We start from the raw sequence: 25,831 nt of genomic DNA on the forward strand, positions 1-25,831 counted from the left end.
CCAAACTGACTTGACCGGCCCATGCAGGTAGCTTATCCATCCGACGCATGCACCGATGCACGACGCGGACAGCTCCACTCCACCGGCCACACCTAACAAATTGACTACTACCGCCAGTACACACTCATGCTACTGCCACGAGCGCGCGCGCGCACATTATACACGCACGCCACGCTGCTGCGTCCCACAGTCCCGCCCGTCCCACGCGCCACCGACACGCCCGACGAACCCGACGAGCCTGACGGCACCAGTGTGTCCCGTCCGTCCCGCGCGCACCCGACGCGCCCGACGAGTCCGACCACACACGCCGTGGCTTATTCCAACACACACCCCCTAAGCCATGGCCTAGAGGAGTCCGTCGTCGTCGACGTTGGCGCCGGCCAAGAGAGCCTGCTCCGTCGCCGGTCCTTTCCGCAGCTGCGGGCACTCGCGCCGGAAGTGCCCGTGCTCCCCGCACTTGTCGCAGCCTGCGCCTGTTGCCGCCACTTCCCGACGCCACGCTGCGCCCGTCGTCGTCCCGAGCACCGCCGTGTCGACGCTCCTGTGCTGCCCACTGCGCCGCCGTCATGAGTGGCTGCTCAACCCCGCGCTCGCCGCCGTCTTGTCCATGGCGCCGAACCCGCTCGTCGAACGCACGCAGCCGCCCGAGCGCTTCGTCGAACGCCATCGTCGTCACGTCGTGGAACTGCTCGATGCCAGCGACGACGGGGAAGAGGCGATCCGGCACCGTATCCAGCAACTTCTTGACAAGTGCTGCGTCGCCCAGCGTCTCCCCGAGGTTGGCATACCTCGCCCCATCGCCGTGAGCCTCCCGCCGTACACGTCGAGCTCCTCGCCGTCCGCCATCTTCATCCGGTCGAATTCCCCACGCAGCGTCCCCAGCCTCGCCACGCAGACCCGATCAGCGCCGACGAACCTCACCTTCAGGGAGTCCCATACCTCCCTGGCGGTGAGCTTCGTCGACACCTGCAGCAGCACATCCTCCGGCAACGCCCGATAAGCAGCGTGCGCGCCATTTTGTCCTTCCGCGCGTTCACCGCCGCGTCGCCCGGCGCCACCGCCTCCCATACGGTGTGGACGTCGAGGATCGCCTGCGCCTTGATGGCCCAGACCGCGTAGTTGTCCGCGGTCAGCATCGGCATCGCCATCGTCGCCGATCCGCCCGCGCCGTCGCCGTGTGGGACGAGCGCCATGGTCGCCCGTGATCGTCCGAACCGAAGCTCTGTATATCAATTGTTGTAACCGCTCTCTCACACGAATGGATAAATGTAGAAGGAGGAGCACACAGTATACTGGAGTTTCACCCGGCTGCACAGCCCCGTTACTTTTCCGAGAGCCACAACTCACTGGATTATAGAGACGGCTTTGTAGCCTTGGCAACAAACGCAGCGCCCACGCATCCGTCGCGCTGCATGCACGGACATGATCTGCATGCCCACGACGCACATGACCCAGCCGTGGCCACTAATCCCTGCACTACCAAACTGACTTGACCGGCCCATGCAAGTAGGTAGCTTATCCATCCGACGCATGCACCGACGCACGACGCGGACAGCTCCACTCCACCGGCCACACCTAACAGATTGACTACTACCACCAGTACACACTCATGCTACTGCCACGAGCGCGCGCACACACACTACACACGCACGCCACGCTGCTGCGTCCCACACGTCTCGCCCGTCCCGCGCGCCACCGACACGCCCGACGAACCCGACGAGCCTGACGGTACCAGTGTGTCCCGTCCGTCGCGCGCGCACCCGATGCGCCCGACGAGCCCGACCACACACACCGTGGCTTATTCCAACAGTTTACTCTAGTAAATTGAACATTTATCTTCTCAAGAGCAATAAACACCAAAGGTCGTAGCACCGATAAGTCAAGGAGAATTAAAGATCATCAAGGCTCTCGTAGAAGAAGGGGGTGGTAATATCTTTGGTATGATGAGTTGATGATCAGTATTCCAACAAACATTTTCGCCAGCCTGTGTTGGGGTCAAGGTTTTAGGAGCCGCAACATTCTTTTAGTGTGTTATATATTCCTTGCTTTTTGTACGTGTACTATACTTAGATACATAGTCATCGTGGTATGTCCATTGCTACTGCAGGACTCCTTTTAAAATGCAGCATTTGCACTCTTTCATGTAATGTATCTGTCATGGCCCAGTCCTTGATGTGCTCGATGGTTCTGCAATAATGGGATGCTCATCGTCCAATACAGTATCAGGGTAAGTCTATTTATTATCTTTCATGAGAAGGGTGGTTGTTTGCTTTCTCGTCTTTGCTTTTACTAACATTTCCCGAATGTCTTAAATTTGTTGAAGAAAACATTGGCCCTGCTCCAGTTAATTTAAAAGGGAACTTTGGTTTCAAGGTTTTGTTGGTCGTTAAGTACCAAGTTTATGTTAATGCTTTCTGTCATTGGAACTGTTCGAGTTATGTCGAATGTAGTGTACATGGTAGTTTACAATTGGACTCGGAGTTGTATTATGTTTAGATAGCATATGGAGTCGTGTCCTAATTGAACACTTGTTTCCTAGGCCTCTTATATAAGGAGGGGGTAGACACATGATATAACATATGTAACACCCTGGATTTTGGCCTTTTCTTTTTCTTTTGATTTCCCTTGTATTATTGTTTTGATCTGCTTTTCCGTGGCTCTGTGATCCAAAACCTTGGGAAGATCATGCCTTCCTAGATTTCATAGTGGCTTGCCATCCTCAAAACCATCCCTAGCTCAGGTCATTTTCATCCTAGTCCTAATCCCAAAATTCTTTTTATTGGGAATATTCCTTTTCTATTAAAGGAATAACCCTATTTGCACTACACTAGTGCAGAACAGGCCTTTATCACCGGTTCGTAAGGGCCTTTAGTGCCGGTTCTGCAACCGGCACTATGGAGTGGAGACTAAAGCCCCCCCCTTTACTACCGGTTCGGCACGAACCGGCGCTAAAGTGCCACCACGTGGCACGAGCCAGGCCCAGGTGCTGGTAGACCATTAGTACCGGTTGGTAGCACCAACCGGTACTAAATGTTTGGGGGGTTTTGGTTTTAATTTTTATTTTTCCATTAATTTTGTGTTTTCCATTTAATTTTTTTTTGTTTGCTGGTATTTTACGATACTACATATTGTAGACGTTATGCATATATATATAAATAGATTTTCTCGTAGAACCGATCATATATATATAATCGAATGTCTCACAACCACCATTAATTATTCACACATACACATGTATGTATATATATATATATATATATATATATATATATATATATATATATATATATATATATATATACAATTTCTCCTACATGTTGCCTTGGTGCCTTCGGAGCATGATGACAAGTGGTTCATGGGGGATCTATGACCTGGTCGAGCAAAAATCCCGCTATTTCCTCTTGAAGTGCTCGTATGCGCTCCTCTGATAGGAGCTTGTCCCGCACCTCTTTGAACTGTTAAGAAGGAGATCAATATGCATGTGTATTAGTTGTGTGACTAGATATCGACAATCATGTATGATTTGTGAATAGTGTTCTGGCAAACGTACCCAGTCCTGTCTATCAGATCTGCTCCTTTCGGACGCCATCATGCGAATGTTCTCGCAAACGTAGTATGCACACACTTCAGTCCCCGGCGCCTGCTTCAGGGCCTTTACGACAATAGAATTTAATCAGATAATAATTAATCAAGCATGTTAATTAATTAATGATATTGAAACCAGAATTAAAGAGATGGTAGCTAGCTAGCTAGTACTACTTAATTACTTTCCTTGGGTCGATACCAACATAGCTTTTGTCGCCATTTTCCTGGAGTCACCTTGATGTACTTTGCCCAAGCCATGCCCGCCGGCAAAGAAAATTAATAAAGGGGTTATTAAAAATAGTTCATATCAGGAAATGACGAACTAAATAGGCCGAGATATAGTTAATAATGATTGAAATAACCTGTCGACTATCCCCTTCACGATGCTGTAGTCACTATTTTTTTTAAGTAGTGACTCCAGTACTTCAACTTTTCCTTCGTCAACTTTAATGTCTAACAAGATCCAGTGGAAGCTGCATGCGCATACGTTTGCATGTATAAATTAAGCGGGCATGTGCATAACACTAATCAACTATAACCCTAAACCCTATACACTTATTAACATCTAGCTAGTAAGCAAAAACATAATTTGTAGTACAAGACAGTGTGACTCACTCGAAGTTGTAAGGAAGTAGTATATCTTCATTGCTATTGAGGCGCTTCAAGAACTCTTGCATGCATTTCTCTACATCTTGTCTACACCATTCCAATTTCCATGTGTATTCATTAACGGTATTTGGGTCAATGAACCCAAAGCCATAGCGTCCAGCTTTTTTCATTTCATACATCTTCATCCTGCATAATACCATAGAAAAGAATATATAGTGATGATATATAATTACAGGTAATTAATGATCAATCAATGAGCACTAGAGCTAGCTTGAGACTTAAATTACAGAAAGAAATCACTTACAGACAATAGCAACTGACGATAGATTTGTCGGGTGCATCTTGATTGAATAACTGAAATAGTTCTGAATACTCGATGGCCAGAGCTTTCTTATGGAAGTAATGATCTTCCTCGACTTGCACCATGAGGGACTCTCGATTGGAAATCTTGGTAATTTTCATGTACCAATCATGCAATTCATACATTCTCGTTGGGAGGTTCTTGATCTCCTCGGGCTCGACCAAAGGTTGGCCCCGGACATATTTCCATTTTATTTCCTCCTCTCTAAGCGGAGGCATGGGCTCGATCTCGAGGAGTTGTCCAACAGTGATCTTGAGCATTTCAGCCTCCATTATATGCTCCTCGGTTATTACCACATCGCCCAGCTCGGGAACGTAAACGGTTTGCCCACAATAATATTGGGCGCGCGTACTCTCATGTGTTGTTGGCACAACAAGCGGGGGGGGGGGGGGTCGATTGCGCCGCCTGTTCTCCCAGCTGGGGAACGGTTTTCCCGCATTTTTTGACAGCTGCTTGTTGGCTCGAGTTCGAGCTCGCTTCTTTCTATAGTCGTGCTCGATGTGCCTTCTTGATTTGGCGCTCATAGTCTGAGTCAACAGGCTTGGGAGCTGGTGGTCTAGCCATACGAATGAAGTGGTCAATCTTTTCCTCAGGCACTTTTTCCCTCGGCGGCGTTGCCGGTTTCGGTCGAAAATGAGCGTCCACTTCGGCCCGCACTATTGCATCATTTTGCTCCTCGGTCATGTCGTAAGGCCTCTGAGGAAGAGGAGCGAGGCTGCTTGGACCATATTTATATCGCTTGTCTCCGCCTGTACTTTCTGTACTACCTCGACTCGTACCGCTACGCACCATAGCTGCGGCGTGTCTTTTCTGCGATTGCTTAGGTGGCCGAGACGGCTGACGTGGCTTAGTTGGAGCAGGAGGAGTGGCCTGACGCTGTGCCGGACTTGAAGCAGGAGGTGTGGCCTGACACGGTGTCGGACTTGAAGCAGGAGGTGTGGCCTGACGCTGCGCCGGACTTGAAGCAGGAGGTGTGGCCTGACACGGTGGCGGACTTGGAGGAGCGGGAGTCTGCTGACACGGTGGCGGACTTCGAGGAGCGGGAGTCTGCTGACACGGTGGCGGACTTCGAGGAGGAGTCGGCAGACGCGGTGTCGGTGGACTTCGCAAGATGATGCAATCCTTTTTCCATAGGATGAAACGATGTATGGCCTCTCCCAGTGTTTGCTCGTCGTCACCTCCAGGAATGTCAAGCTCTAGCCCCGAATATGGGCCCACCACCTCATCAACCAAGACACGAGCATAGCCCTCTGGAATTGGGGCGCAATGGAAGGTTGCTTCGGGGGTAATTGTAAAAGCAAGGGCGTTCGCCACCTTCATGGATATGTTCTTCATTTTGTAGTGTAGCTCACAGTTAGTGTTCTCTATGATGTCATCCACAGGGTATGTATCCAGCAGTTCGTCGCCCGGGGCGGAACCAACGCTGCTTCTCGGCATGGATGGGACGGTGCTATCCAATGCTGGATGATCATCTGCTTGCTGCTGCCGCTGCTGAGACCCCCTTTCCTGGCTAAGTGAGTCGATCTGCTGCTGCTGCTGCTGCTGGAATTTGAGTGCCAAGTCTACGTGCCTTGCTTCTAGGCCTTGAAGGCATTCCGCGTCCTGCTTCCTCTGCTCCTCCTCCATCTTCTTTCTTGCACGGGTCCTGTAGTCGTCGTTCTATTCCGAAAAGCCCTCATACCAGGGAATAACGCCCTTGCCTCGTGTTCTTCCCGGGTGTTCAGGATTTCCCAGGGCGCGCGTAAGCTCTTCGTTCTCTCTGTTGGGTGTGAACACCCCCTTTCGAGCATCTTCTATTGCGTCAAGTAACTTTTGTTTTGCTCCGTTTAGACTTGCCTTCTTCGAAACCAGGCCTGTCTTTGGGTCCAACGTCCCCCCATGCGCATAGAACCAAGTTCTGCACCTGGGGGGCCAGCTCCTAGTAACCGGAGTGACCCCTGCATCCTCCATCTCTTGCTCAGACTTATCCCACATAGGCATTGCCACCGCGTAGCCACCTGGACCCAGCCTATGGAACTGCGTCTTTTTTGCGGCATTGGCCTTGTTTTTTCTCGACTGTTCCTTAGATAATTCTGATTCCTTGAATTTCTCGAAAGCGGGCCAGTGTTCTCTTTGCTTCTCCAGTGTTCCCTTGAATTCTGGAGTCTTCCTTTCTGCAGCGAGGTAGTTGGCCCATACAGTTTTCTTGTGGGTGTTGAATGCAATTGCCATCTTCTTAAGAGTAGCGTCCTTGACTTTCTGCACATCTGGATCAGTGAAATAATCTGGTAGGGCGAAATGTTCCATCAAAGATTCCCAAAGCTTTTGTTTTGCTCTGTCGTCGACCCAAGTAACATTTGGGCGTTTAGTTTTTGGCTCTTTCCATTCTTGAATGGAGATCGGGAGTTGGTCCTTCACAAGAACTCCGCACTGACGAACGAACTTGCTCGCAATGTTCTTAGGCGTGAGGGGTTCGCCACTAGCTTTGATTGAATCGACGTTGTACTTTACACCCTCCTTCAACTTTTTGCTCGGGACGCGCTTTGTCCTGCTGTCTGTAGAAGCAGATTTGCTCGATCTGGAGGGCTGAAAGAAGAAAGATCGATTCGTTAATATATCTTCAAATAAAAAAACATGTGATGATCACTAGATGCCTTCTTATATAAATATACCTCGCCGGTCGTCTTTGTTATTTCAAGATCAACATTGTATTCGTCATCATAATCATTGTCTGGATCATCATAATCATAATCATAGTTCATGACTTCATCAGCTCGGTCGTCGAGATCGAATATCTTATCATCACCCTCCACGGTATTGTTCAGATATTGGGAGCCGTCATTTGCTTCATACAGATCATCTGGCATGCTAGGGCTGCGTATGATCTCGAACAGGGCCTCTTCTCCCTCTCTGCCGGTATTGTCCGCCATAGCTTTTATTTAACTAATACAGAAGAAATATAAAACAATTTAGTATTCAAATTACAATGCATGGATGCAATCAATATGGAAAAACTGAATCATATAGTACATAATATGCATCGTCTCGAATAATATATAATCTCGAATACATTGTCTCGAATAATATATAATCTCGAATACATCGTCTCGAATAAATATAATCTCGAATACATCACTGGCTAGGTAGCTAATAAAGATCGAATACTATAGAAGAATCTAGGCCACTCGCGGTTCCTGGGGCGCGGGCGATGGACACCCAAAGACAAGGAACCATCACAGGATCATATCTCCGGTCATCTGCCCAAAGAACCTGCCAGGTATTGGAGAACCTGACGTCCATAGCAGCCATGTAGCGATGGACGTGCTCGTCCTCCTCCCTGACACGACGACGCACCACCTCCGGCGGGGCCGGCTCCCTCTGCACCGAATGTGGCCCACGCGAACGCTACCAAAGGAGATCAGGATCGACGACAGGACCCGAGGCCGGGTTCCTCACCAAGCGGCGCGCCCCTCCAGGTAGCACCTCCCAGTGCCAGCCCGGCGTAGCCCAATCCCGGACATGGGTCAGCCGGACGTCGTCGCGAACGGGTCGACGGCGAGGATGCGGGTCGGGCATCGTCGAGAACAAATACTATATGCCCGCAAAAAGTAACATTTTTTAAATGATTGGATTGTGATAACTAAAATTCTATATGCAAATTCTAACAATTTGACATTAATCTAATTCATCTAACTAAAACTAATTCTAAAATTTCTAACATTTCTATATATATAACTAATATTTCTATAACATTTCTAATATTTCTATAACTAAAAAACAGAAAAATTGCTAACATTTCTATAACTTAAAAACAGAAAAATTTATAACATTTCTATATAACTAACATTTCTAATATTTCTATAACTAAAAAACAGAAAAATTTCTAACATTTCTAATAATATTTCTATAACTAAAAAACAAAAAAATTCTAACATTTCTATAAATATTTTAACTAAAAACATAAAAATTACTAACAATTTTACAACTAATTAACAATGTGTGTGTGTGTGTGGACATGGCGGCCGGGGCAGGCGCTCACCGGCGAGGCGAGGCGACGGGGGGTGGCGACGGGGACGGCGACGGGCGGCGATGACACGGATGGCGACGATGGGGACGGGGATGGGGCGGCGACGACGGGGACGGGGACGGCCGGGGCGGCGACGACGGGGACGGGGCGGCGACGACGGGGACGGGGAGGCGACGGGGGCGTCGATGAGGGGCGTCAACGGGGGCATCAACGGGGGCAGCGACGGGGGCGGCGATGGGGGACGGCGGCCGGCGGGGCAGAGGAGAAGAAGCAGATGAAAACTGACGAAATTTCTAAGTGCTACTTATATAGGATGGGCCTTTAGTACCGGTTGGAGCCACCAACCCGTACTAAAGGTCAAATTTGGCCAGCCCAAGCGGCGGGAAGCGCACCCCTTTAGTACCGGGTGGTGGCACCAACCGATACTAAAGACCCCCCTTTAGTACCGGTTGGAGCCACCACCCGGTACTAAAGGGTGTGCGCTGCCAGGCGAGGGGCGCAGAAGTTTAGTCCCACCTCGCTTGTTGAGGAGCGCCAGGACCAGTTTATAAGCCCCGACACGGGCACTGCATTGAGCTCCTCTCAATAGCAGGCCTTCTGGGCCTACCTCTCCTACTCTACCTGTGGGCCTACTAGGCTTGCGGGCCTACATCCTGGCCCATCTACAGGTTGGATTTCTAGTCGTATACAGGCCGCTCTGGCCCAGTAGGTGGGCTTTTTTATTTTCTTATTTTTTTTGCTTTATTTATTTTTGCTTTATTTATTTTTGAGTTATTTTTTTCTGTATTTAGAGTTTCTTTGGGAATATTTTTGCTTTAGGTACAAAAAATTACAAACTTTCTGTTAGTGCCGGTAGTTTACAAATTTGAATAGTTTACATTTTGAATTATTTGAAATTTGTGTGAATCACTAGTTTGTGAATAACTTAACTTTGAAAATAGATTTTCAGTGATTCTTTTTTCTTATGTTTAATATTAGTGTGTTTTATCATTATATTCAATTTGGTAATGCTTAGGTTATTTAAAAAATGAAATCCCTTTGTAACGGATGAGTTTTCGTCCGAAACCCTGATACTTCGAAAGAGATTGTCCATTTTATACACGAAGTGCATCCAGTTTTTTCGGTAACCCTCTCTATTTTTTTGCACATGCTATGTGGGTGAAATTATGATACCATGCCAACTTTCAACCTTTTCTGAGTTCATTCGAAATGCTTTTCAATTTCAGGGTCATTTAGCTGAAAAAATCAGTAAATGCATGAAAGAATTTGTTTGCACATAAAATTTCTTCGCGTTTCGAATGCCAAAACACATAACTACCCTAAGTATTACAGAGATTCCCTCCTGGGTGTGAAACACAGAAGAAATTGATGATAGTGAAGCCAATCACATCCGAGATCTTTGGGTGTGAAACTTTTTCTTCGCGTATGTCCCTTTGCGCCGTAGCCATGGAAAATCTTCATCATTTAACTGGATGCTCGGGTCAATATTCACTGTGAATGGAGCAATTTTCATCAAACTTTTCATAATCTTCTGACATGTCTGTCTTGTCATCCACTCCCACGATGTTTCTCTTCCCAGAAAGAACTATGTGGCGCTTTGGCTCATCGTATGATGCATTCGCTTCCTTATCTTTTCTTTTTCTCGGCTTGGTAGACATATCCTTCACATAGAAAACCTGTGCCACATCATTAGCTAGGACGAATGGTTCGTCTGCACACACAAGATTGTTGAGATCCACTGTTGTCATCCCATACTGCGGGTCTTCCGTTACCCCATATCGTGTCATATTGACCCATTTGCACCGAAACAAAGGGACCTTCAAATCACGTCCATAGTCAAATTCCCATATCTCCTCTATGTAACCATAATATGTTTCCTTTCCCGTCTTGGTTGTTGCATCAAAGCGGACACCACTGTTTTGCTTGGTGCTCTTCTTATCTTGGGTGATCGTGTAAAATGTATTACCATTTATCTCGTACCCTTTGAAAGTCATTATATTCGAAGATGGTAACTGGGACAGCGAGTACATGTCATCTTCAATAGAGGCGTCATGCATGGTACGTGTCTGCAACCAGCCGGCGAATCCAGTCATCAGACCGCTCCGGGTGTTTGGAGCGTAGAAAATTCTTGTGTTCGTCCATATACGGAGCCAGCAAGGCGGAATTCTGTATAACTGTGTAGTGTGGTTCAGTGAGAGAATGTCCGTCCATACATATTTTTTGATTCCCTCCTAGCGTGCCTTTTCCATCCAGTCTGCCCTTATGCCGCGATTCAGGAACACCAATCGGCTTAAGGTCAGGAATAAAGTCAATACAAAACTCAATGACCTCCTCATTTTCATGGCCCTTGGAGATGCTTCCTTCTGGCCTAGCACGGTTATGAACATATTTCTTTAAGACTCCCATGAACCTCTCAAAGGGGAACAAATCGTGTAGAAATACAGGACCCAAAACGCTAATCTCTTCGCATAGGTGAACTAGGACATGCGTCATGATGTTGAAGAAGGATGGTGGGAACACCAACTCGAAACTGACAAGACATTGCACCAAATCATTCTCTAACCTTGGTATGATTTCTGGATCGATTACCTTCTGAGAGATTGCATTGAGGAATGCACATAGCTTCACAATGGCTAATCGAACATTATCCGGTAGAAGCCCCCTCAATGCAACCGGAAGCAGTTGCGTCATAATCACGTGGCAGTCATGAGACTTTAGGTTCTGGAACTTTTTCTCTGCCATGTTTATTATAGCCTTTATATTCGACGAGAAGCCAGACGGTACCTTAATACTGAGCAGGCATTCAAAGAAGATTTCCTTCTCTTCTTTGGTAAGAGCGTAGCTGGCATGACCCTGTTGTATGCCGTCTTTTCCATGCATACATTGCTGGTCCTCCGTGCCTCAGGTGTATCTTTTGTCTTCCCATACACGCCCAAGAAGCCAAGCAAGGTCACGCAAAGATTCTTCGTCACGTGCATCACGTCGATTGTAGAGCGGACCTCTAGATCTTTCCAATAGGGCAGGTCCCAAAATATATATTTCTTCTTCCACATGGGTGCGCGTCCGTCAGCGTCATTCGGAACAGGTTGTCCGCCAGGACCCTTTCCAAAGACTACCTTCAAATCCTTGACCATGTCATGTACATCAACACCAGTACGGTGGCGAGGCTTCGTCCGGTGATCCGCCTCACCTTTGAAATGCTTGCCTTTCTTTCTTACGGGATGGCTGCTTGGAAGAAATCGACGATGTCCCAGGTACACATTCTTCCTACAATTGTCCAAATATATACTGTCGGTATCATCCAAACAGTGCGTGCATGCGCGGTATCCCTTGTTTGTCTGTCCTGAAAGGTTACTGAGAGCAGGCCAATCATTGATGGTCACGAACAGCAAGGCCTTTAGGTCAAAATTTCCCCCCATGTGCTCATCCCACGCACGTACACCTGTTCCATTCCACAGCTGTAAGAGTTCTTCAACTAATGGCCTTAGGTACACATCAATGTCGTTGCCGGGTTGCTTAGGTCCTTGGATGAGCACTGGCATCATAATGAACTTCCGCTTCATGCACAACCAAGGAGGAAGGTTATACAAACATAGAGTCACAGGCCAGGTGCTATGGTTGCTGCTCTGCTCCCCAAAAGGATTAATGCCATCTGCGCTTAGACCAAACCATACATTCCTTGCGTCATCTGCAAACTCCTTCCCGTACTTTCTCTCAATTTTTCTCCACTGCGACCCGTCAGCGGGTACTCTCAACTTTCCGTCTTTCTTACGGTCTTCTCTGTGCCATCGCATCGCCTTGGAATGCTCTTTGTTTTGGAACAAACGTTTCAACCGTGGTATTATAGGAGCATACCACATCACCTTGGCAGGAATCTTCTTCCTGGGGCGCTCGCCCTCGACATCACCAGGGTCATCGCGCCTGATCTTATAGTGCAATGCACCGGATACCGGGCAAGCGTTCAAATCCTCATACTCACCGCGGTAGAGGATGCAGTCATTAGGGCATGCATGTATCTTCTGCACCTCTAACCCTAGAGGGCAGACAGCCTTCTTTGCTTCGTACGTACTCTCGGGCAATTCGTTGTCCTTTGGAAGCATATTCTTTATTATTACCAGCAACTTTCCAAATCCCTTGTCAGATACACCATTCTCTGCCTTCCATTGCAGCAATTCCAGTGTGGTGCCGAACTTTTTCTTGTCAGCTTCGCAATTAGGGTACAACAATTTCTTGTGATCCTCTAACATGCGCTGCAACTTCTTCTTCTCCAAATCACTTGCGCAGTTTCTCTTTGCATCGGCAATGGCCCGACCTAGATCATCAGCGGGCTCATCTGATGCCTCTTCTTCAGCTTCTTCCCGCATTGCCGGCTCAGCTTCTTCCCCCATTGTTGTATCATCGTATTCAGGGAACCCATGGCCAGGATAGCTGTCGTCGTCCTCTTCTTCTTCATTGTCTTCCATCATAACCCCTCTTTCTCCGTGCCTGGTCCAAACATTATAGTGGGGCATGAAACCGGACTTAAACAGGTGGACGTGAATGGTTCTTGACGTAGAGTAATTGTGATCATTCTTACAGACTAAACATGGACAAGGCATAAAACCATCCGCCCGCTTGTTTGCCTCAGCCGCAAGCAGAAAAGTTTGCACGCCATTAATGAACTCGGGAGAGCATCGGTAATCGTACATCCATTGTCGGCTCATCTTCATTACACAACACCGAATAGACCAAATTAATACAAGTTCATACATAAAGTTCATACAGAAAGTTCATACAAGACTTAAATGCAACAAACAAATAACTCTCTAACTAAAGAATTCAAATGCAACAACAAATGCGATCAAGATCGCAACTAAGGTAACAATTGATCCAATAGCATAATGATACCAAGCCTCACTATCAATGGCATATTTTCTAATCTTTCTAATCTTCAAGCGCATTTTCTCCATCTTGATCTTGTGATCATCGACGACATCGGCAACATGCAATTCCAATTCCATCTTCTCGCCCTCAATTCTTTACAATTTTTCTTTCAAATACTCGTTTTCTCTTTCAACTACATTTAACCTCTCGACAATAGGGTCGGTTGGAATTTCCGGTTCACAAACCTCCTAGACAAAAATATCTATGTCAACTTGATGGGCATAATTTGTCATAAACACGAAATGCAACAACTAGTTTTAAAAGAGAATATACCACATCCGAATCATAACAAGGACGAGGGCCGAGGGGACGGATATCAAAACCATGGCACTATGTATAACAAACAACATACGGGTAAGATAATTATACGAGTAACTATATATCCAAATCACACAAACATCAATTTGGTAATGTAAAACATTCATGAACAAGAGGCTCACCACAAGGTGGTGCCGGCGACGGAACGGTGCGGGCGATCGACTGTGGTTACGACGGAGATTTAGAAGGCACTAAGTAAACCACACCTACATATGCAAACTAAGTGTTAGTTTTGACCACAAATTGCATATAAATCAAATACTAGCACATATATTTTCTACCAAATTACTAAACTCATAAATTAATCACTATACAAAGCATTGCAAGAGCTAATCTAGCAATGAGAGATGAAAGGACAAAGTTGCTAACCTTTGTGATCATTTGAATGGATGGGGGCCTTCAAATCTTGACAAATTTTGGGCAAAATGTGTGATGAGCTCGAGAGGAAGAGGGGAAGAACAGAGAGGAGAGGGGAAAGGGGAAGAACAGAGCGAGCTCGGGTGGACGAAGGGTTTATGTAGGACGACCTTTAGCACTGGTTCGTGCCATGAACCGGTACTAAAGGTGCTGGAGGGGCCCCGGACTGATAACATCCTGCCACCACTCACTTTAGTACCGGTCCATGGCATGAACCGGTGCTAAAGGTCGGCCACGAACCGGTACTAATGAAAGCGTCTGGCTAGCCGTTGGAACCGGCACTAATGCACACATTAGTGCCGGATCAAAAGCAAACCGGCACTAATGTGCTTGACATTTGACCCTTTTTCTACTAGTGATAGGTTGTGAAGCAACCTATATTTCTGTCATTCTCAAAATTCCCAAATAATTCTCATAAATTTTTTGGGTCATATCCTCAAATACGGCAAAACATTTCCTTGCCATGTTAAAAAATAATCCTCAAATAATTTTTTTCCTATTCTTCCCTAACTGGCACTTTGTGAAGGAAGTGCTATTTATCTTTTCTTGATTGACCCCAAACTTTTTGGAAACCTTTTCCTGTCCATATGATTGCCTCATGCCAAGATTCAACTTAATTTGCCTAGTAAATATTTTGCAGCTATTTTTCAAAGTTTCTGTCCAGAAAGGAACTTTGTGAAGGAGGTGCAAGCTAGGCATATTCAAATGAGTTGAAACTTTTCCACATACTTCCTATGATCAAATCATAGCTCTCCTCCAAATTTGAGCTCATGAAACCTCTCCATGTGAGCTCAATATCAATTCTCGGTTTCTGGTCAGAATTTCAGTTTGTGAAGAAACTATATTCTATACTGCTTCATTGTAATAGCCTGGTTTTGGCCTTTTTTCTTTTTCCTCTAGTTTATTTAATTTTTGCTCTGGTTTTCTTTGTGGATCAGTTCTATGGACTTGAAACCCGGGAGATGTTCATTTCTTCTTCTCCCAGTTTGCTCATCTTTCTCAAACTCATCACAAGACCATGCCATTCCCATCCTAGCCCAAATCCCAATATTCTTTTATTGGGAATCCCTTTTCTATTAAAGGAATTATCCTATTTGCCCTAAGTTGTGAAGCAACCTATATTTTTGTCCCTCCAAAAATTCCCGAATAATTCTCATAATTTTTTTGGGTTATATATTGCTCAAATATTTCCAAACATTTCCTTGGCCAGTTTAAAAATAATCCTCCAATATTCCCTCTTCCATTCTGTCCTGAATGGCGTTTGTGAGGGAAGCACCATTTATCTTATCTTGTTTGCTCCCAAACTTTTTGGGCATCCTATTATGTCCAAATCATTGCCTCATGACAAAATTCCACTTCAATAGCCTAACCAATCTTCCTCAGTGTTCTTTCAAAGTTTCTGTCAAACAGAAGCTATAGTGAAGGAAGTACTAGCTAGGAGTATCCAAATGAGTTGAAAAATTGCATGCCACTTCATGTGCTCATATCATTACTCTCCTCCAATTTTTAGCTCCATCCTATCATCAATGTGAGCACAGCTTCAATTCTTTTTTTCTGGCAATATTTTCAGGTTGTGTAGCAAGTATATTTTATGTTGCTTCATTAATTCTGAGCAATTACCAGATCATTCTCCTATCCATATAACATCTCTCCACGAAATTTGGGATCATTTCCTTAAGCAATTTTCCCTCCAAAATTATTGCAACTTTCTGGTCAGTGGGGATGCTTGTGAAGCAAGTACTATTTTGGCATGTCCATTTGGTATGAAACTTTTAGAGCATCTTGATATGGCCAAATAACTCTGCCTTGCCAAATTTCAGCCCAAGTTGCTTCTCTATGGGAGTGGATCATCCAAATCCCTATTCTGGACGAAATATGCACTTACAAAGCAACTATATTCATTCTTGGTCTATTTATCCTCAAAACCTCCAGGATTATAGTCCTTCCTAAGCTAATCACCCCAGACAGCTTATTTGTCCCTTAGTTCATCTCTGGTGATCACTGCATCAAGATTCAGTTTGATACAGCAAACTTTCAGTGATCCCAGACATATCTTCTTGGTTCCTTCTCTTGATCCATCAAATCCCTCAGCCTGTATGATGCATGGACTCATCACCAGACATCTCAGGGTAGACCCTATTGTCTCCTTCATGCCAGTGCCCGTGGTGACTGCACCTCTGGCATGTCAATGCATGCGCTCTGGCTACATCGAGCGCACTCTGCGCGTCGGTACTCGTAGGGCAGCTCAGCCCCGGCGGCGTTCGCGCGTCTGGGCGTGCCAACTGGACACCCCTGCCCGCTCTCATCGCGCTCCGCACTCTTACCTCTCTGGAAGCTTCCTCGCCAGAGCTAGCCATCGCGCGCCCACGAGCTCACTGTGCGTCGACTGGCTCTGTCCGTCTTCCGTCCGCTTCCTCCTGTTCCTCTTGGCTCCTTTCTTCCTGTTGGGGAACATAACATGCAATTTCAAAAAAATTCCTATGATCACGCAAGATCTATCTAGGAGATGCATATTAACGAGAGGGGGATAATGTGTCCATGTACCCTCGTAGACCGAAAGTGGAAGCTTTATAATAACGCGATTGATGTAGTCGAATGTCTCACGATCCAACCGATCTAGCACCGAATGTACGACACCTCCAAGTTCAGCACACGTTCAGCTCGATGACGTCCCTCGAACTCTTGATCCAGCAGACGGTCGAGGGAGAGTTTCCTCAGCACGCTGGCATGATGATGATGTTCATGATGTGATCCGCGCAGGGCTTCACCTAACCACTACGATGATACTATCGGAGGAGTAAACGGTGGAGGGGGGCAGCGCACACGGCTAAGACAATGTTGTGCCTTTGGCGTGCCCCCTGCCCCATATATAAAGGAGGGAGGAGGAGGCCGGCCACCAGGGGCGTGCCAAGGGAGGGGGGAGTCCTACTAGGACTCCACTCCTAGTAGGATTCGACCCCCCTTGTTTTTTTCCTTCTTACGGAGTTGGAAAGGGGAAAGAGAGGGAGTATGAGAAGGAAAGGGGGGTGGCGCCCCCTTTCCCTAGTCCAATTCGGCCTCATCCCTTATGGTGGCGCACCAGCCCCTTGTGGGCTGGTTAGCCTCCCTCCCATGGCCCATATCTTCCACCGGGGGGTTCCGGTATCCCTTCCAGTACTCCGGTTTGTACCCGATACACTCCGGAACCCTTCCGGTGTCGGAATAGCACCTTCCAATATATCAATCTTTACCTCTCAGCCATTTCGAGACTCCTCCTCGTGTCCTTGATCTCATCCGGGACTCCGAGCAAACTTCGGTCACCAAAACACATAACTCATAATACAAATCGTTATCGAAAGTTAAGCGTGCGGATCCTACGGGTTCGAGAACTATGTGGACATGATCGAGACACATCTCCGATCAATAACCAATAGCGGAACCTGGATGCTCATATTGGCTCCTACGTATTCTACACAGATTTTTATCGGTCAAACCGCACAACAACATACGTCACAGACACGGGAGACGCGGTCGCAGACACGGGAGGCGCGGTACGAGGCGGCGGCGTGGACGGCAGCGACGACGCCCGTGTGCTGCTCCTCATCGAGCTGGCCTGGAGCGGCGAGTTGCTGAACCGCGCGCCGGCTTGGGGCGGCAACTGGCTCCGTCGAGCGAGGGAAGGGAGGTGGATCAGCGAGCTGCATAGCTCGTATCCTGCGGGCTCGGCGGGCCACCCAGCCTGCTTGGATAAGGGATAACAACTCTTCATAGGCCATTGAAAGAGTGGACAAAATGGTGAAGGAGGAGATAGGGGAGCGGCGGAGGTGTGTGGTTCTTGGTCAGCGTTTGGCCTCGTTTAAATAGGAGATTAAATAGACGGTGGACAGGAGGAGCTCGGCCGACGTTGCGTTTAATGCCGGCCCGGTCATGAATGGACGTGTGTCCAGAGTGGGTTTGTCGGCTTCCACACGGGCGGGTTTCGTGGAGGCGTTTGAATGCGGCAAGGAGGCGTGTTCAGCCGGGCGTGCAGCGAGTGGCGCCCTCGAATCTGACGTACGACACCACGCCGTTCTTCCACTGACGTGTGGGCTCTTTGGGTACATGGCCTACATGTCAGTGACCCAACGCAGGCAGCGCACGGCAGAGGAACTTTTGGTGGGCCAGGGCGGTCAGAACCGGGCATTTCATAAACCGATGATTGTTCATTGAGTGTGACGTCATCTATTTCATGTAGATAAGCCTACTATATAATGTAAGAGAATTTTAAAATTTTCATATATACGTTGATAGCCTGTTCGATACGTTGTGATTCATAAAGACCATTGCAAACATCAATGTTCTGCTTATCACAAACAAGATTGGTTAATACCCGTAACAATCCATGTCCTTAACAAAGGGTGCATGCACGTATAGGTTGAGCGTGTGTCTTGGGTCGTGTGCTGTGTGCATGCAGGCGTGCGAGTGTCGCGTGCGTGCATGGGTACGTTTGTTGCATGCATGTGTGCGTACGTGCGTGTGTTCGTGAGTGCATGTGTATGTGTCAGTGTTGCACGCCTCCATGCGTGCGTGTGTTCGTTATGTGCACGTGTCAGTGTTGCACGCCTGCATGCGTGCGTGTGTTCGTGCGAGTGTTGCGTGCGTGCATGTGTACGTGCGGGGTGAGGCTACACGTCAGTCGACTGACTTTTTCATCTCTGGTCAGTAGATTTTCCAGCCGTTGGATACGAAATCAAGGGCCTGCAGTTTATCTTCAACCTCCACCCCCCTGAGCCACCAGCCACCACCGTCCGAACCGCCGGCTCCCACCGCCTGCGGCCGGCCCGCGCCGCCACGCTGCCCCGCCCTCCCCGAAACCACTCCCCACCGCTGGTCCACCGCTGCCCCGGCCATCCATCTAGCCCCCCCCCCGCGCCGAGCTTTTTCCCCGGCGATCCCCACGCCACCGCCCAATCACGGCGGCCCCCACCACCGGCGACTACCAACCAGAGGTCTCACGACATTGAATCCCCACCGACCACTATTTATTACCATTTCTGTCCTTCATATACGCGCTGACGGGTGGGCCCTATGGTAATGTGCGCTGCTGAATGTGGACCGTTTGACTTGTCAATTGATCGTGTCATCAACAAATTACGGAGTTGTATGGTGAGCCAGTGACCGTATGATCACCCTAAAATGTATTTTATTAACACAGTACAGACTCAAAGTACCATTTCTTTCTTTCATATACACGCTGACAGGTGGGCCCCAACGTTACGCGCCCCGATGGTGCAACACTAGTTGCGCCACGTGCAACATTTGACTGGTCAATTGATTGTGTCGTCAACAAAATACGGAGTTGTATGGGTGTGCCAGTGACCGTATAATCACGACATGTATTTTTTTAACACGGTACAGACGCAAGGGCTCATATATACGCGCAAGCACTCACCGCTATGAGAGCGCACACGCAGACCCTACCCCTATGAGAACCTTCGAGAGAGTGAGCCAGCATATAATCTTGAGATTTTACGAACTCGCCATAGGTGCCTCGTAGTTGAGTGGAACGTCTCCTCCCACTGAATGCACATCGCCGGAAAATACTGAAATTAACCCTGGATAAATGCGAGCACTGGGACTTTAACCCTGGTGGGCTCGAGAAACCACTATCCTCCTAACCATCCAACCACATGTTGGTTAGCACCACAAAATGTATGTGGTGACCGTGGTGAGCTTATTCTGAAGGCCAGTGACAATATCGTGCTTTCGCTTCAAATACAATGACCGTAAGTGTCGTCAACAAAATACGGAGCACGCATCAAATACAAAGTCCATTAGTGTCATCAACAAAACACGGAGATGTATCATGAGCTAGATACCGTATGATCACCACGAGAATGTATATGTTGACCGTAATGAGCATATTCTGAAGTCCAGTGACTGCATAGTGCTTTAGCTTGAAATAGAGTGACCGTCACGCGTGAATGTGTCGTGGGCATGCATATTTTTAGAGGGCCGCGAGATGGTTTGTGTGCGTACGTGGAAGTGGTGTAGAAAGACGGGGTGTCCGATGGAGACAATGAGAGATATGCCCTTCGTTTCTCTTTCCCGTGACTAATATTTTAGGAGAAAATATAAACATTCACAATGCAGAACAAATATTTTTAGATGCACCATGAAATTAACTTTCATATATAACACTGTACTATTATATGCATATTTTCTTAGTGGCCTATTGCATGTGTGGTGTGGTGGGCACATCCTTTCTAGTTGTGGTGGGTCAACATGAGGACTCATGGGTCGGTTCCATCCTGCGCCACATAGGTTGGACCGAGGCGCATTATATGAAGACCCATGTGGAGGTCTCGGCGTACAACACGAAGCTATCAGAGTCGTGGAGGACTCTATCCCCACTGGTGATAAGGACTATATATGATTTGTAACCCTAGGCCCCGAGTATGGTATAGAAGCTTGGGGGCTAGTTCGTCGATAGTATACACACACGCACAATGCCTGGTATTCACGTGTACTTTGTACACACCCCTATCACTAATATACAGTACCAAGAGTAGGCTTTTTCCTCAACTGCAAGGGTCCGAACTAGGGTAAAACTTTGCCTCGTATTACCATCCAGCCTAACAGTCAGGGATATCCTACTGAATGATCTGATGGAATCATATCTGTCAACTACTAAGAGAGAGGTGTGTCTGGGGAGGGGGGGTCGGGCGCAATGTGTGCTAGAGAGGCCTAAAGATAATGTGCGTGCGGGAGACACGTAGGCACATATATGAAGCGACCAGACCTCAAATAGTCTGATCTACCGTGCACCAGTGTCATCCCTGGATCAGTAATGCTGCACGCACAGTACTTGGAGGATTTATAACAGAGTAGCAATCACACACTTATTACATCGAGTATCTCAAGAGAGAAATAAGTATGACAAATATGGCTTAAAGCCATCTAAAAACGATAACAACGGAAGACTTGGAAGATAAGTGAGTCCATCAACTCCAACGGCATCACTGAGTATAAGACCACGGCCTAAGGCACCTTACTCGTCGTGTGAAAAGTCTGCAACATGAAACGTTGCAGCCCGAAAACGGGTCAGCACATGGAATATGCTGGCAATGTAACACATAGAGAATAATGAACATAATAATGCTATACTACATGCATATATGGCTGGTAGAAGGCTCTATGATTACAGTTTTGCGAAAAGCCAATTTTCCCTACTACAATGGAATAAATTTTATTTAACTATCATGGTGGTTGTTAAACATTGAGAATGGTTGACAGCATTCTCAATCCCAATTAAGTATCATCATCAAACCCAACAAAATTAATTAAAGTAACATGATGAGATTCACATGATAATCCAAGTACTAGATACTCAAGATGTCCATAACCGGGGACACGGCTAACCATGATTAGTTTATACACTCTGCAGAGGTTTGTGCACTTTTCCCCACAAGACTCGATCGCCTCCTCTTGATTCTCGCACTACATGATGTTTGAGAAACGGATGACCGAGACACAGTCTTTCAGAAGTGTTTGCACCTTACGATCGGGTAGACCGTTACACCTACTTTCCCCTACATCTGCTAGTCTACCACTGTAAGAGTTCACACAACTTAATCAACTATGCTAGAGCCCATAATAGCTTGCGGCTGCACACGGAAGTTTCTAGCATGAATAATCTCATGATCCCTTTGAACCTGGGTGGCGGTCCAAAAGAAAAACAGGCAATCCTGGAATACCCAGTTACCTCAATCCACCCAGATGTGAGTTTTAGTTGCCACCTTAAGGTTAACCATTAATTAACAATCTCACATCTGTCATGGTAACACTCAAACCCAATCCACGTCTACTAGCATAGCATAGCAATATAAGCAAACGTAGAAGTAAATCCCAAAGGTTTGATAATAAATAGGTAATAGGTACTACCTCAACTACTTCCCAATTCCCATAGCTTAATTAGATCCTAACCATGCAATGTTTGAGGATTGGTCTAATGCAATAAAACTGGGTAGTAAAAGAAGTATGATCAAAGTGTTACTTGCCTTGCTGATGATCCGTGAAACCTAGAGATTCGAAGTAGCAAGTGGCGCACTCCGGGTACTCTATCGCAAACAAACAAGAAAACAATAAGCACTCATCTAATGCACAGGTAAAACTCAAATAAAGATCTAACCAGAAATTTCAACTTAAGAACTCCGGTTTGCAAAAAGAGTCGAATCAAACGAAGCAACGAAAGTCAAACGGCGAAGGAAACAAGCTTTGTTTACTAATCTGGATCTAAGTCAAATTTTACAATAGCGAAAACTTGTTTGAATAGGTTAAATGGAAAGAGAATTTCCAGACGAAACTCTAGGCGCTTGAATCGCCTGATTCCGATAAACGAGCTAAAAGATATACCAGAACGAAAATCTGATCAGAAATCGCGATCTGGAATAATCGCGGAAAATCCGACGAAAAAGAAAACTGACGAACAGTTAAATGAACGGATGTTCGTTAACTGCGACTAACCGGTGAACACGTTCGTTAAAACGAACGGATCGGTGAGCGTTCACTAACTAACTAAACCGAAAAAAATAAACCGATCTATTTAAAAAAAATCTAGGGTTTCGGAAAAAAAAATAAACCGAACGGTTTTTTTTAAAACACGGGCACGGCGGCGGCGGCTCGGCTATTCCTCCGGCGAGGTATTCCAGCGGGCGGGACGGGGCTCCGGCGGGGTCTTCGGGTGCGGCGAGGAGCGGCGGGGCTCGGGGAGGCGGCGGGGTCGACGAACGGGGCGGCGGGCGGCGGTTCCTTCGGCGGCGGGGATGGGCGGCTCCGGCGCGGCTCCTCTCGGCGGCGGCGGCTTCGGGTCGGGGCGGGGTGAGGTGAGGGCGGCGGGGTGGGGAGTATATATGAGGGGGGGTGCTGCCTTGGGGGAGGGGCAAGGGGCGGTGGCGATGAGCGGGACTCGGGCGGCGGCGGTCTCCAGGTCAGGGACGGCTCGGGCGGCGGGCTGGGCCGCGCGGCTGGGCTTCGGCCCAGTCGGCGCTCGCGCGTTTTTTTTTTAAATAATTTCGCCGAACCTAAAAAAATCGTAGAAAAATAAATAAAAATCCAAAAATGCCAAAACAAATTTTCACCGTCTAATTAAAATAATTAGAACGAGCTGAATATTTTTTTGGCCCAAAAATGCAGTTTTGAAAACGTGCAATTTTTCTAATGCAATTAAAATTGCAAATAAAATCGGAATAAAATCAAATATTTGATTTTAATATTTTTCCACCAATATTTCAATTATTTTGGAGAAGTCATATTTTCTCCTCTCATTTATTTTAATACGAAATATTTTTCGGAGAGAAAAACAATTAAAACCAAAAATCCTCGTTTCATTATTTGATAAAAATCAAATCCGAAAACCGCGAAAAATGCCCAACTCTCTCCGAGGGTCCTTGAGTTGCTTAGGATTTTCGAGGATGTCGCCAAAATGCAATGAAATATGCTATGCAATGATGATCTAATGTATAACATTCAAATTGAAAATTTGGGATGTTACAAACCTACCCCCTTAAGGTGAATCTCGCCCTCGAGATTCGGGTTGGCTAGAAAATAGGTGCGAGTGGCTCTTCCATAGATCTTCCCCTCGCTCCCAGGTGGCTTCGTCCTCGGTATGGTGACTCCACTGAACTTTGCAAAACTTGATAACCTTGCTGCGGGTGACTCGGCTGGCATACTCAAGAATCTTAACTGCTTTCTCCTCATAGGTCAAGTCACTATCCAGCTGAATCGCTTCCAATGGCACCGTATCTCTCAGTGGTATCTCAGCCATCCCTGCGTGGCACTTCTTCAACTGGGAAACGTGAAATACATCATGAACTCCTGACAATACTTCAGGCAATTCCAGTTTGTAAGCAACTTCTCCCATACGCTCCAAAATTTTGTATGGTCCTACAAAACATGGCGCTAACTTTCCTTTAACTCCAAAGCGCTTAACTCCTCGAAGTGGTGATACTCGTAGGTAAACTCTGTCTCCGACTTCGTGAACTGTCTCCTTGCGTTTAGAATCCGCATAACTCTTCTGCCTGGACTGGGCTACCTTGAGTCTAGTCCAAACAACTGGTGGTCTCCAACTTCGTTCCACAACAAGGGTGTTCTGCACCTCCTTCCGTACAAAGCTTCGAAAGGGGCCATCTTCAAACTGGATTGATAACTGTTGTTGTAAGAAAACTCTGCATACGGCAAATTGTCGTCCCAACTAGATCCATAATCTAGCGCACAAGCTCTCAGCATATCTTTGAAAATCTGATTGACTCTCTCGGTCTGTCCGTCTGTCTGTGGGTGAAAGGCTGTACTGAACTCTAGCCTGGTACCCAAAGTTTCATGTAACTGATTCCAAAACTTTGAAGTAAACTGGGTTCCTCTATCTGATAAAATGGTCCTCGGAACTCCATGCAGACATACGATCCTGGTCATGTATATCTTTGCCAACTTAGCACTGGTGTAAGTGGTCTTCACTGGGATGAAATGAGCTACTTTCGTCAAACGATCGACTACAACCCATATTGAGTCATAGCCTGAACGAGTCCTGGGCAATCCCATGATAAAATCCATGCCTAGTTTATCCCACTTCCATTCGGGTATTGGCAATGGCTGTAGCAATCCTGCTGGCTTCTGATGCTCTGCCTTTACTCTCTGACATACATCACAAACTGCTACATACTCCGCAATATCCTTCTTCATTCCGGTCCACCAGAAAGTATCCTTCAAATCCAAATACATCTTGGTATTTCCTGGGTGAATCGAATACGGCGAATCATGGGCCTCTTGCAAGATCAACTTCCTGATCTCCGGATCATTGGGCACATAAACGCGGTTCTCAAACCATAAGGTATCGTGCTCATCCTCACGAAATCCCTTGGCTTTTCATTTACTCATCCTTTTCTTTATCTCGTCAATCTCCTTATCTGTCCTTTGAGCTTCTCTGATCTTTTCCATCAGGGTAGACTGAATTTCCAACATTGCTAAATAGCCTCTTGGAACTATCTCCAAACATAGCTCGCGAAGATCCTCGGCTAATAATTTTGGTAACTCTCCGGTCATGAGGGTGTTAACATGGCTCTTGCGGCTCAACGCATCAGCTACTACGTTAGCCTTCCCTGGGTGATAATGCAATCTCATATCATAATCCTTAATGAGCTCCAACCATCTCCTTTGCCTGAGATTCAACTCCTTCTGCGTGAAAATGTACTTCAAACTCTTGTGATCCGTGTACACCTCACAGTGGTTTCCGATGAGAAAATGTCTCCATGTCTTCAACGCATGTACTACGGCTGCTAACTCCAAATCATGGGTGGCATAATTCTTCTCATGGGGTTTAAGTTGTCGTGAAGCATATGAAACAACTCTTCCCTCCTGCATTAGCACTGCTCCAAGTCCTCGACGTGAAGCGTCGCAATATACTTCATAATCCTTGCGTTGATCTAGCAGAATCAGCACTGGTGATGTAACCAAACATTTCTTCAACTCTTGGAAACTAGCTTCACATTCCTCAGTCCAATTGAATTTGGTGTCCTTCTTTAACAGCTCTGTCATGGGCTTAGCAATCCTTGAGAAATTCTCAATGAACCTCCGGTAGTATCCTGCAAGTCCAAGAAAAC

The sequence above is a fragment of the Aegilops tauschii genome, chromosome 3 (genome assembly GCF_002575655.3).
Source record: "Aegilops tauschii subsp. strangulata cultivar AL8/78 chromosome 3, Aet v6.0, whole genome shotgun sequence".
Classification (NCBI taxonomy): Eukaryota; Viridiplantae; Streptophyta; class Magnoliopsida; order Poales; family Poaceae; genus Aegilops; species Aegilops tauschii.